This window comes from Melanotaenia boesemani, chromosome 20 (genome assembly GCF_017639745.1).
Source record: "Melanotaenia boesemani isolate fMelBoe1 chromosome 20, fMelBoe1.pri, whole genome shotgun sequence".
Lineage (NCBI taxonomy): Eukaryota > Metazoa > Chordata > Actinopteri > Atheriniformes > Melanotaeniidae > Melanotaenia > Melanotaenia boesemani.
This window is the reverse complement of record NC_055701.1, coordinates 1,077,483-1,090,941: the sequence shown is the minus strand read 5'-3', so window position 1 is coordinate 1,090,941 and position 13,459 is coordinate 1,077,483. Positions and strand designations below refer to the sequence as shown.

At 43.7% G+C, this 13,459-nt stretch overlaps 1 protein-coding gene across 9 annotated transcripts in view; it reads right to left on the bottom strand.

The window, feature by feature from the left end:
• nrxn3a (neurexin 3a) overlaps positions 1 to 12,617 on the bottom strand; it is a 232,971-nt gene extending 220,354 nt beyond the window's left edge. For 4 of the 9 annotated variants that reach the window (XM_041972291.1, XM_041972292.1, XM_041972293.1 and 1 more), the window contains exon 1: positions 12,326 to 12,612. The gene's annotated coding sequence lies outside the window, so the exon portion shown is untranslated. Of the gene's footprint in view, positions 1 to 12,325 lie in introns of all 9 variants that reach the window. The other 5 variants (XM_041972295.1, XM_041972296.1, XR_006008733.1 and 2 more) reach the window with 4 other exon arrangements.
• Positions 12,618 to 13,459: the final 842 nt, after the last annotated feature.

The window sequence follows — 13,459 nt, the reverse complement described above, 5'->3', positions numbered from 1 at the left end:
CGATAAAACACTTAAAACATAAGAAAAAATGCATCAGGAGTAATAACGCCATGATTTATGGAGCATATTTGTCTTTAGAAGAAGAGGTCGACCATATTTCCACCTGCTCTGAGCTAATATACAGGAGTGCTGTGCAGGAGTGGAATAACTGCATTTTTCCCTCCTCCACAAAGGTTGTTGGAGTTATCGGTCATCTGCTGGAGAAATTAGCCTCATTATTCTCATGGCAGAGCGTGACTATCAGTCAGCCAGGCGGACTGCCTTTATCTGATGACCAGAGAGAGAGAGAGAGAGAGAGAGAGACAGCTTTCTGCTGAGTCCGGTTGAATATTAAGGAACAGAGACAAACAACCAAGGAGCTGATGTAACACAGAGCAGTCAAATCTGACTTTAAATATATTTAAATATATCCAACAAATCAAAACCTCTATCATCTGTTAAAAGTAGTTTAAAAAATGCTGCTATTTTATGATTTTGAGAAACTAAAATTATTTGTTTAATGGTTCCAAACATACAATCCATAAAGCATTGTCTTCTTGAAATCTGCAAGGCCTTCCCTGACAGAGATGTTTGGTGAAAGGTCTGGACTGCAGGCAGGCCAGTTCAGCAGCCGGACTCTTCTCCTGTGAAGCCATGCTGCTGTGATGGATGCAGGATGTGGTTCAGCATCGTCTTGCTGAAATCTGCAAGGCCTTCCCTGAAAGAGACGTTGTCTGGATGGGAGCAGATGTTGCTCTAAAACCTCCATGTACTTTTCAGCATTGATGGAGCTTCACAGATGTGGAAGCTGCCCACGCCATAGGCACTAATGCAGCCCCATCCCATCAGAGATGCAGCTTTTCACCTGTCCACTGATAACAAGCTGGATGCTCCCTCTCCTCTTTAGTCTGCAGGACACGCCATCCATGCTTTCCACAAACTAGTTCACATCTTCATCCAGGTTTCCACTTTGCCTCAGAACATTTTAAATGAGCTTTGGTCCAGAGAAGATGGAAGAAGCTGGTTCTGGATCCTGTTCACATCTGGCTTCTTCTCTGCATGATGGAGCTTTAACCTGCATTAGTGGGTTTCAGGGTGAACTGTGTTCACAGACAGTGGTTTCTGGAAGTCTTCCTGAGTCCATGCAGTGGTTTCCAGTAGAGAATCATGTCTGCTTTTAATGCTGAAGATCACCAGGAACCAGCCTTGTCCCATGCACACAGAGATTCCTCCTGATTCTTTGAATCTTCTGATGATATTCTACACTGTAGATGGTGGATCTTCAAAGTCTGAGGAACATTTTTCTGAAACTGGTCCAACTTTTTCCAGACATGTTGCTGCATCAGATTCACTATCAGCTCATATTTTCATCACGTGGTGAAACGTCTCAGTTTCATCCTCTGACTGTTGTTGATCTGCTACTGGGGATAAAAATGTTGATGAGATTCTGCTTTTATGTAAATTTTACACAGCGTCCCAACTTTTTTGAAACAGGGCTGTAAAACGATCGATTACGGGTGGAGCTGGACTGTCCAGTCAGTGTCTAATAATAGTCGTATTTATTCTGAAACTGAAGGAATATCGCTAATGAAGACAGAACTTTCGGCTTCAGAGGAATGGAAATATTTCCTATCTTTAGTTCACTTTAAGATGTTTTATGTAAATAAAATCTCAGCTTTCCATAAAGATGCAAACACAGGAATGAAAATGTAAACATCCCTCTGACAGACAGTCATAACAGGAAGTGTCCAGATCCTTCAGCAATTGGCTGAAGCAGCTTTGGAAGCGCCGCCCTTCCCAAACATGATCCTATAGGACTGACCCAGCTTTCCTTTGGAAGGTTGGAAGTTTTCAGGTCGGATCTGTAAGGTTTTCCAGATATTACTCCTGTATGTTTTTTTTTTTTTTTTTTTATCATCAGGACAACAGATTTTTAGATTGAAATAAATTTTTATCGGTTTTCTTTTGCGTCTTTGCAAACACCTGAGCTGCACAAATGAAGAAATGTAGGAATTCATTTAATTTCATTTCTGTTGTCAATCAGAAATATTCAGTATTTAAATATGTAAGTTTATTTGTTTTTACTTACTTTTTTTAATGGAAAAGTGTAAAGTCTAAATAATTCCAAAGAGAAATTTCAGATTTATATGAAGATAAGAAAAAAAAACCTCTTTTATATACAGACGATTAAACTACTTACGTGTCAAAGTGGAAAACTTTCTACATTTCTTGTGGATTTCTGGGCGTAGAAATGACGTTATTGTTCTGCTCGTGCAGAAGTTCTCGTTGAACAAAAAGGCTCCTTCAGTAACACCTGACATTTAAACCCACTATGTTTTCAGAAACTTCCGGAAACTCATGGCCACAGGATGATGCTGCCACCACCGTGCTTGACTGGTGCTATCACTGCTCGGTGACCATTTGAGGCCTGACGGTGGAGTTTTGTTTACATTCTGAGAGGTTGCTCCACGTTCTCTGCTGAGCAGGAAATGTCTATGCCGAGAGAAACAGGATCTGGTGATCACACATGTCATTACTTCTCTATAAATAAACGATGAGGAACGTCCACCCAGCCGGTTCTGACCTGGTGAGCAGCTTATTATCAGCTCACTCTGACGTCTCTGTGTGGATCAGAACCTTGGCCAGACAGGTATCCTGCAGCAGGACGTCATTTTAAAGTGATCCTAGGAACGTTGGCATGTATGTGCACAGAGACTACAGCACTCATGTATTTTATGTTCCTTTTAATTTCTATCTGTTTTGCTTTTGTGGCACATGCATGATGTTGCCTTTATCCACCATCAACAAAGAGGTAGAAGGTGATTGGTGGGGTTGTAAATGACACCAGAGCCATTACTTTCACCTGCCACAATTTCAGTTTGCAGCCTAAAACAAACTACTTGGACTGTTTACAGATGCCACAAAGACACAAACTATAAACACATTTAAATCTCCAGTTTGGGAAACCAGCTAGGAAAGAAGAAATGTGTTTATATGTTTGACATGACGCTTGGACTGTGTGTAAACTGTAAATAAAACCAGAATCCCATCAGGTCAAATTTTATTCCCAGTAGCAGATCAACAACACATCAGAGGATGAAACTGAGACGTTTCACCATGTGATGAAAATATGAGCTGATGGTGAATCTGATACAGCAACTCGTCTGGAAAAAGTTGGAACAGTTTCAGAAAAATGTTCCACAGACTTTGAAGATCCTCCATCTACAGTGTAGAATATCATTACGAGAATCAGAAACCACTGTCTGTGAAGAGTCCGGCTGCTGGACTGGCCTGCCTGCAGTCTAGACCTTTCAGCAATACACAACATCTGGAGCTTCCTGGAAGCAGAAATCCAGCAACCAAGGTCCAGGACTGTAGAGCAGCTAAAATCCTGCATCAGACCAGAATGGGACAACATCCCTCTCCTAGAACTCCAGCAACTGCTCTCCTCACTTCCCAGACGTTTCCAGACATGTTAATAGAAGAGATGCTACACCATGCTGAACACCACCCTGGAACTACTTTTTACACCATGCTGAACATCATCCTGGAACTACTTTTTACACCATGCTGAACATCACCCTGGAACTACTTTTTACACCATGCTGAACATCACCCTGGAACTACTTTTTACACCGTGCTGAACATCACCCTGGAACTACTTTTTACACCGTGCTGAACACCACCCTGGAACTACTTTTTACACCATGCTGAACATCACCCTGGAACTACTTTTTACACCATGCTGAACATCACCCTGGAACTACTTTTTACACCATGCTGAACATCACCCTGGAACTACTTTTTACACCATGCTGAACATCACCCTGGAACTACTTTTTACACCATGCTGAACATCACCCTGGAACTACTTTTTACACCGTGCTGAACATCACCCTGGAACTACTTTTTACACCGTGCTGAACACCACCCTGGAACTACTTTTTACACCATGCTGAACATCACCCTGGAACTACTTTTTACACCATGCTGAACATCACCCTGGAACTACTTTTTACACCATGCTGAACATCACCCTGGAACTACTTTTCACACCATGCTGAACACCACCCTGGAACTACTTTTTACACCATGCTGAACATCACCCTGGAACTACTTTTCACACCAGGCTGAACATCACCCTGGAACTACTTTTCACACCATGCTGAACATCACCCTGGAACTACTTTTTACACCGTGCTGAACATCACCCTGGAACTACTTTTTACACCATGCTGAACACCACCCTGGAACTACTTTTTACACCGTGCCGAACATCACCCTGGAACTACTTTTTACACCATGCCGAACATCACCCTGGAACTACTTTTTACATCATGCCGAACACCACCCTGGAAAAACTTTTTACACCATGCTGAACACCACCCTGGAACTACTTTTTACACCATGCTGAACATCGCCCTGGAACTACTTTTTACACCATCCTGAACACCACCCTGGAACTACTTTTTACACCATGCTGAACATCATCCTGGAACTACTTTTTACACCATGCTGAACATCACCCTGGAACTACTTTTTACACCATGCTGAACATCACCCTGGAACTACTTTTTACACCGTGCTGAACATCACCCTGGAACTACTTTTTACACCGTGCTGAACACCACCCTGGAACTACTTTTTACACCATGCTGAACATCACCCTGGAACTACTTTTTACACCATGCTGAACATCACCCTGGAACTACTTTTTACACCATGCTGAACATCACCCTGGAACTACTTTTTACACCATGCTGAACATCACCCTGGAACTACTTTTTACACCATGCTGAACATCACCCTGGAACTACTTTTTACACCGTGCTGAACATCACCCTGGAACTACTTTTTACACCGTGCTGAACACCACCCTGGAACTACTTTTTACACCATGCTGAACATCACCCTGGAACTACTTTTTACACCATGCTGAACATCACCCTGGAACTACTTTTTACACCATGCTGAACATCACCCTGGAACTACTTTTTACACCATGCTGAACATCACCCTGGAACTACTTTTTACACCGTGCTGAACATCACCCTGGAACTACTTTTTACACCAGGCTGAACATCACCCTGGAACTACTTTTTACACCGTGCTGAACATCACCCTGGAACTACTTTTTATACCATCCTGAACACCACCCTGGAACTACTTTTTAAACCGTGCTGAACACCACCCTGGAACTACTTTTTACACCAGGCTGAACATCACCCTGGAACTACTTTTTATACCGTGCTGAACATCACCCTGGAACTACTTTTTACACCGTGCTGAACATCACCCTGGAACTACTTTTTACACCGTGCTGAACATCACCCTGGAACTACTTTTTACACCAGGCTGAACATCACCCTGGAACTACTTTTTACACCAGGCTGAACATCACCCTGGAACTACTTTTTACACCGTGCCGAACATCACCCTGGAACTAATTTTTACACTGAGCTGAACATCACCCTGGAACAACTTTTTATACCATGCTGAACATCACCCTGGAACTACTTTTTACACCGTGCTGAACATCACCCTGGAACTACTTTTTACACCGTGCTGAACATCACCCTGGAACTACTTTTTACACCAGGCTGAACATCACCCTGGAACTACTTTTTACACCGTGCTGAACATCACCCTGGAACTACTTTTTATACCATCCTGAACACCACCCTGGAACTACTTTTTACACCGTGCTAAACACCACCCTGGAACTACTTTTTACACCAGGCTGAACATCACCCTGGAACTACTTTTTATACCGTGCTGAACATCACCCTGGAACTACTGTTTACACCGTGCTGAACATCACCCTGGAACTACTTTTTACACCGTGCTGAACATCACCCTGGAACTACTTTTTACACCGTGCTGAACATCACCCTGGAACTCCTTTTTATACCAGGCTGAACATCACCCTGGAACTACTTTTTACACCGTGCCGAACATCACCCTGGAACTAATTTTTACACTGAGCTGAACATCACCCTGGAACAACTTTTTACACCATGCTGAACATCACCCTGGAACTACTTTTTACACCATGACGAACATCACCCTGGAACTACTTTTTCCACAGTGCTGAACATCACCCTGGAACTACTTTTAACACCATGCTGAACATCACCCTGGAACTACTTTTTACACCATGCTGAACATCACCCTGGAACTACTTTTTCCACAGTGCTGAACATCACCCTGGAACTACTTTTAACACCATGCTGAACATCACCCTGGAACTACTTTTTACACCAGGCTGAACATCACCCTGGAACTACTTTTTATACCAGGCTGAACATCACCCTGGAACTACTTTTTACACCGTGCCGAACATCACCCTGGAACTACTTTTTACACCATGCCGAACATCACCCTGGAACTACTTTTTACACCATGCTGAACACCACCCTGGAACTACTTTTTACACCATGCCGAACACCACCCTGGAACTACTTTTTACACCATGCTGAACACCACCCTGGAACTACTTTTTACACCATGCCGAACACCACCCTGGAACTACTTTTTACACCATGCTGAACACCACCCTGGAACTACTTTTTACACCATGCCGAACACCACCCTGGAACTACTTTTTACACCATGCTGAACACCACCCTGGAACTACTTTTTACACCATGCCGAACACCACCCTGGAACTACTTTTTACACCATGCCGAACATCACCCTGGAACTACTTTTTACACCATGCCGAACATCACCCTGGAACTACTTTTTACACCATGCCGAACACCACCCTGGAACTACTTTTTACACCATGCCGAACACCACCCTGGAACTACTTTTTACACCATGCTGAACATCACCCTGGAACTACTTTTCACACCATGCTGAACACCACCCTGGAACTACTTTTTACACCATGCTGAACACCACCCTGGAACTACTTTTTACACCATGCTGAACATCACCCTGGAACTACTTTTCACACCAGGCTGAACATCACCCTGGAACTACTTTTCACACCATGCTGAACATCACCCTGGAACTACTTTTTACACCGTGCTGAACATCACCCTGGAACTACTTTTTACACCATGCTGAACACCACCCTGGAACTACTTTTTACACCATGCTGAACACCACCCTGGAACTACTTTTTACACCGTGCTGAACACCACCCTGGAACTAATTTTCACACCATGCTGAACATCACCCTGGAACTACTTTTCACACCATGCTGAACATCACCCTGGAACTACTTTTTACACCGTGCTGAACATCACCCTGGAACTACTTTTTACACCATGTTGAACACCACCCTGGAACTACTTTTTACACCATGTTGAACATCACCCTGGAACTACTTTTTCCAGGCATGTTGTACATCAGATTCCCTATCCAAACCTGGAGCTTCCAGACTGGACAGATCTCCCAGCTGACGTCAGGTTTTACATGGAAATAAATTACTTGCATTTTCTATGATTTTTTTATTTGTCTTTGAACATTTTCATGATGATTATTAATTAGTCATAGTCAGTAAATTAAACATCCACATTTTCACCATGATGAGGATTTTCTGAGCATCATGTGTCTTTAATATTTAAAATAAAAATTTTAATGTTTATTTCCCCAGAAAAAAAACTTAAATGAATTCATCTGTATCAAAAGCAGGAGGAAATAAAACACTTAGTTTTTATGCATCATCTTGATCATCTTCTTCATTAAAAACTGTCTAAATTCTGAAAAATAAAGAAAAATGCTTTTTTTTAATTAAAACTGAAAAGTCTAAGTTTTAAACATTTGATCTGTATTTTTATATGATGTAAATTTCTTTCTGCTCGAGTCAATTATTCTCAGTTTCCTGTTGAAAAGGCCAGAAGGAAGCGTGACGCCGCTTTTCATCCAGAACGAAGCATTTCAGCACCTTTTTATGCTCCGTGTGTTTTAATGAGAGGTTGTCTCCACGTTGAGATCCTGAGATTTTTTCCTTATTCTGAGTGGTTATCTGGTCTCAGCAGCGCCTTTTCTGTGCTGCAGGGTCACATCTTCTCAGCTGCTTATCAAACCCTTTAAATGGAAAACAGCAGCTCATCAAGTCTTTTATCTTCGCATAAAATATAAAGATTTCTTTAATATTAGAAAAGAAATGTTTTCTCTCATCTTGAAATAGGAATTAACAGCTTTGTGTATTTATTAAAAATGTGTTAAAATGTTATTTTTACAAATTCTGTTTTTCTTAAAACCAGCAGAGAAAAACCAGCTGAGGCCTTTAAAATCTCAGATTATCAGACACATCTGAACATTCACACACAAGATCATAAACACTGTTTACCACCGCAGACACGGTTTCCACACCGTGTGTTTGCGTGTGTGTGTGTGTGTGTGTGTGTGTGTGTGTGTGTGTGTGTGTGTGTGTGTGTGTGTGTAGCAGTGCGGGCAGCATCAGGGGTTAAAAGGCTAAACGGTATAGATCATTGTTCTCGTGAAAGGCTTCTTTGACAAACCCCACAGGGACGAATCCACACACCCCGCCTGACAAAAGCCAGCAGCTCTGTGGGTCCTATTAACAGCCGCGCGGACCAGCGCGGAGAGTGTGTGTGAGTGTGTGTGTGTACATGCAAAGAAAAGTAGCCCTTGTGTTTATATGGGTGCCACTTCCCGGTAATTTTACAGCAGGTGCCCTGATCACACACACACACACACACACACACACACACACACACACACACACACACACACACACACACACACACACACAGCAACGTCCAGACGCAACGATAAAATGTCCTCCGCAGCTCGCCGTTTCTCCTCCGCGGCTGGACGCTCCCTGCAGGACGCAGCGTCCCGCCTCCATTTCAGGTTCGGATGAAGGAGAAGATCCAGGCTGGAGTTCTGGAAGCTGAGCGACTTCACAGACCCAAAGACGTGTTTACGGACCGGTTCAAGATCTGGACCCTAAATGGCCTTTTCGGTCCTCAGCTCCTGAACCTTTTATCAATAGTTCTCCAGATTTCTGAAGTCCAGTCCGGCACATAACAGAAAACTCAGCAACGAACCGGTTTGAACTGGATCTTTGTCACAAAGTCGCATCATTTGTTCCCGTTTCTGTAGTTTCACGTGTAAAATCAGCAAAGACCTGAACCAAGACCTGAGATATGCATCTGGACCTTCAGCTGACCCATCTGCTGTTGGCTGAAGCCTCATCAGAAATGGTCTCCATGGAAACGTGGCTGTCAGGAAGCCAGTAAAGGCTGAGGTAGGTCACATCACACAAGAACTGGATCCTCCCCAGAACCCGGACCTCAACATTACTGAAGCAGTGTGGCGTCATCTGGACCGAGACCCGAACCAAAGGCAGAAACATCCAAAGAAGAGCTTTGGAAAGTCCTGGATCCTGGAGACTGGATCCAGACTGGGACGAAGAATAAAAAATATTGACTTGAAGCTGCTTAGAACTGGTTCTGGTTCTGACTCATTTTTATATTTATGTTTTTGCACGTTTTAATAAATCAGTTAAATAATTTACGTTTTTCAGGAAATTTACAGAGAAATAAAAACTGGCTCCAGACACGTGGAGCTTCTCAGGCCTGCAGGAGCTTGTAGAAAAGCAGGAATAAAAAGGTCCAAAAACCAGGATTCTGTTCTGGTTTTACGTTTTTTATCAGTTTTATCAGTTAAAACGTTTTTAAAAATAATCTCTACGTTTTAATGTGGAACTGATTTTAAAAAAAAGGAAATTTGTTTCAATCTGAAGTAAAATTTGAACAAATTCAGGTTTAATTTCTAACAATTAAAAACAGGAAAATTTATTTTACTTCATGGAAAATTAAGATTAAATATGACGTAATAATAACAATAATAATAATAATAAAAATAATAAATAATAATAATAATAATAATAATAAAATAATAATAATAATAATAATAATAATAATAATAATAATAATAATAGGCCTGGAAATCCAAAACGGGAAGAAGCGTGAAAGTGAGAGGTTGCGCGCGCGCGCGCGTGCAGCGTGGGCACCGTGTTCTCGCGCTCCTGAGCGGGCAGGACACGCCTTCTCCGGGCTCGCTGGTTCTGCTGCAGCACCCTTCACAGCATTACATCATCAGTTAGAGAGCACCCACAAACACCGCACACACGCGCATCATCATCTGCATGCACACCATCACACGGGCGTTTCTACGTGTGCGCGCACACCGACAGTTAAAAGGGATAATTGTTCGCACCGCACTGATGATTGGACACTTTCACACACCACTGTAAGCGCACATGCACGAACCACACACCTCTCCATCTCTCTCTCTCTCACACACACACACATTTTAATACACTACCAACCACCTCCTTCCACCAGTATTTATGTAACGTCACGCGCTTCATTTTTCCATTTTTTTCATTTTGGGTTTAATTTGTGTTTCACTTAAATTCTATTAAATTTCCGCTTTAGTGAATATTTTAAAAGCTGCAGAGAAATGAGAGAAATGTGAAATTTGCCGCAGCACGCGCCTGCATCTCTGAGGAAAACGTGGAATAAAAGAAAAAAGAAAATTCTCCAAAATCCTGCAGAAGCTGCGCGTGTCCCCACCCAGAGGAGCCGGTGTTACCTTGAGAGCCCTTGGCTGCACGCGCCTGATTTGTCAGCGCGGGTAATCGACGGCCAACCGGGGAAAAAAAGAAAGAAAAAAAAATGGGGGCAGATAATTTACCCCAAACAGCCTCCATCCTGCCCCCACCCAACCCGAACCCAGCAACGTTACTCTGCAGCCTCCATCTTTATTTATTTCATATCATTTTCCTAATTAAACCGTGGTTTAGATTCATTTTAATAACATCTGTATGTTTAATATTTAAAAATTAATTATAATTAAAAAGATTTATTTTTCTCTTCATTTAAAACTTAAACGTTTGTTTCGTGCAGCATCTTTTTTGGGCCTCGTGCAGGGAAACAGACGCATTTCCTGCACGGGTCACGCCCATCCTCAAGTCCGATTTGAAATAAAAAGTCCTGATTAGGAATTCCCTCCGCATGCAGACGGAAAAGCTTTAATCCCATTAAGTCTTCAGGTCCGACACGCGGCGTCTGCGCTGCGCAGATTACAGGAGGAGAAACTGGGATCAGGCAGGCTGGAGATGGAGGCTCGGGTTTTATTATTTTCTTGGTTTGCGGCAGGTCCGCTTCATGTGGCGCAACGCCTGTAAAAAAAAAGGCCCGCAAATTGTCCAAAATGAAAAGCGCCAAACTGGCTGCAAATGTCGCAGAGAAAACCGACAGAATTCCTCTAAACGAGGAAAATGCTGGCAGAAAAAAACAGGCCTCAAACCGAGACCAGAGCCAGAAGCAGGCAGAAAAACCTGGAGCATGAAAACAGAAACGTCGTCCTGCCGCAGCGGAATGTTTGCGGGTCGAATTCGTTTTTTTTTTTTTTGTTTTTTTTTGTTTGTTTGTTTTGTTTTTTTGTTTTTTATCTGGAAACTAAATTAAAAAAAATTTCGTCTCGTTTCCACCAAAATTAATTTAGTAGCAGAAACTCTGATGTGGAGGAAATGATCTTTGTTTCTGAGCTGAGACCTGGAGGAAGAAGAGGGTGATGATGATGATGATGATGATGGAGGAATGTGGCGCTACACCGGGTAGAGGTGATGTCCATCTCACACACGCGCGCGCACACACACAAGGTCACGGACCAAACGGAGCTCCTGTTACACGAAAATATGCATCTATATTTAAAGAGTTCATCAGGCACGTTTGCAGGGCAGAGAGGCGCGCGCGCGGCTTCACGGCGCATTTATTTGACATTTTAACGCGCGAGCCTGCGGCCGAGAACAATGCGCGTAAACCGGACACCTGCCGCTCATCTCATCTATTATTTAGCATCCTAAAAAACAAGGTGAAGGAAATCCTGCAGCGCGCGCCCGTTCCAGGCTTCATCCTCTTCACATTTAATCAGAAATCTGATGTTTTATTTTATTAAATGTTTGAGACGCTGGTCGCAGGTTCGCGAACCTACAACATAAAGAAATACAAACGAAACTCATCGTTCATCGTGAACCTGCGGAGCGCGTGGAGGTGTAATCCTACACGCGCCAGTCTGAGGCCAACATGGCACAAACGCTGGGTCTGAATCCTAAAACCGCTGCTGCGCCTTCGGGGAGGCTCGCGCCTCATCCGGATGGAAACATTCACGTTTCTGAGCCTCAAAATGGGAGAAAAAAAAAGGAAAATAGGAAGAAAAACTCCCCCCAAAGTCCAGTGATACCTGTCCGTCAGGAGCGGAAACTCGAGCCTTCTCTGCCCCCCCTCACGGAAAGACCCCCCCCCCCCCCCCCCATCAACATTCAGGTCCAAAGGTTTTTCTTACAGATACTGACCTCAGATCTTCAGACCTCCACAAGTTCCACCTGCTAAAATCAGCTTCCAACTCTGAGCGGAGCCGCAGTTTGTGTAAAATCCTGTTGGAAGCGGTGCGTTTCCGGAGCGGCAGGAGCGGCAGGAGCGGCGGCGGGGGGCGGTGAGCGCCAGGCGGTACCGGGCTCGGTACCGGGTTCGGGTGGTCTCGCTCCTCCAGGTGCGTCCAGCACAAAAAGAGCCGCTGTTTGCTCGGTGCGACTTACGGCGGCTGCGGGCAGGAGGCGCGCGCACGCTCTCACTCTCACACACGCACAAATGTATTTATACATACACACTACGCGCACGCGCGTGTAACCTGGGTCCGCCCTCCACTCGGCGCCAGCACACGCCATTTAAAGACACACGACAAGAAAGGGGGAGCGGCGCACGCGCATGCCCACACTCCCGTGCGCGTAGGGCTCTGATAAAAAAAAAAAAATCCAGCAGATCGTTCCAGGTTCTGCTTCCAGTATTTTTAAGGAGATCTTTGACGTGCGCGCACAAATTTCACAGTCTGACCAAGAAGCTCAAGATCCCAAAGATCCCAAAGATCCCAAAGATCCCAAAGATCCTAAAGATCCCGCAGTTCCCAGTTTTCCCAACAGACCAAAACCAGGTTCTAAAAGTAGAACAGAGGTACAACCTCCAGGTATCAGACTCCTCTCTGGAACTGGTCCGGGTATCAGACTCCTCTCTGGAACTGGTCCGGGTATCAGACTCCTCTCTGGAACTGGTCCGGGTATCAGTCTCCTCTCTTTTTAAATAAATGAAAATTCTTCTGATAATAATTTGACCAGATTTATCAACGTGACTCAGTCTGAACCAGATGTTTACAGAAGAAGCTCCAGCTGTTCCTAAAACATACAAACAGAAAAACGTCCAAACACGAAGCAGCAAGTCCAGCTGAGTCCACCTGATCCAGCAAGCCGGTCTGATCAGAGCCGTGATCATCAGCTGTAACCCTGCAGACATGCGGAGCCTCTTCACGTGCTTCAGTTCTCACCAAGCTCTTGTTTTTATTGTAGAAGATAGAAATGTGGATGAACACCAGACTGTAAAAGATTTATTAGAATATATTTACAGAAGGATTTCAGTAAAAGTGAAATAAAAAAAAC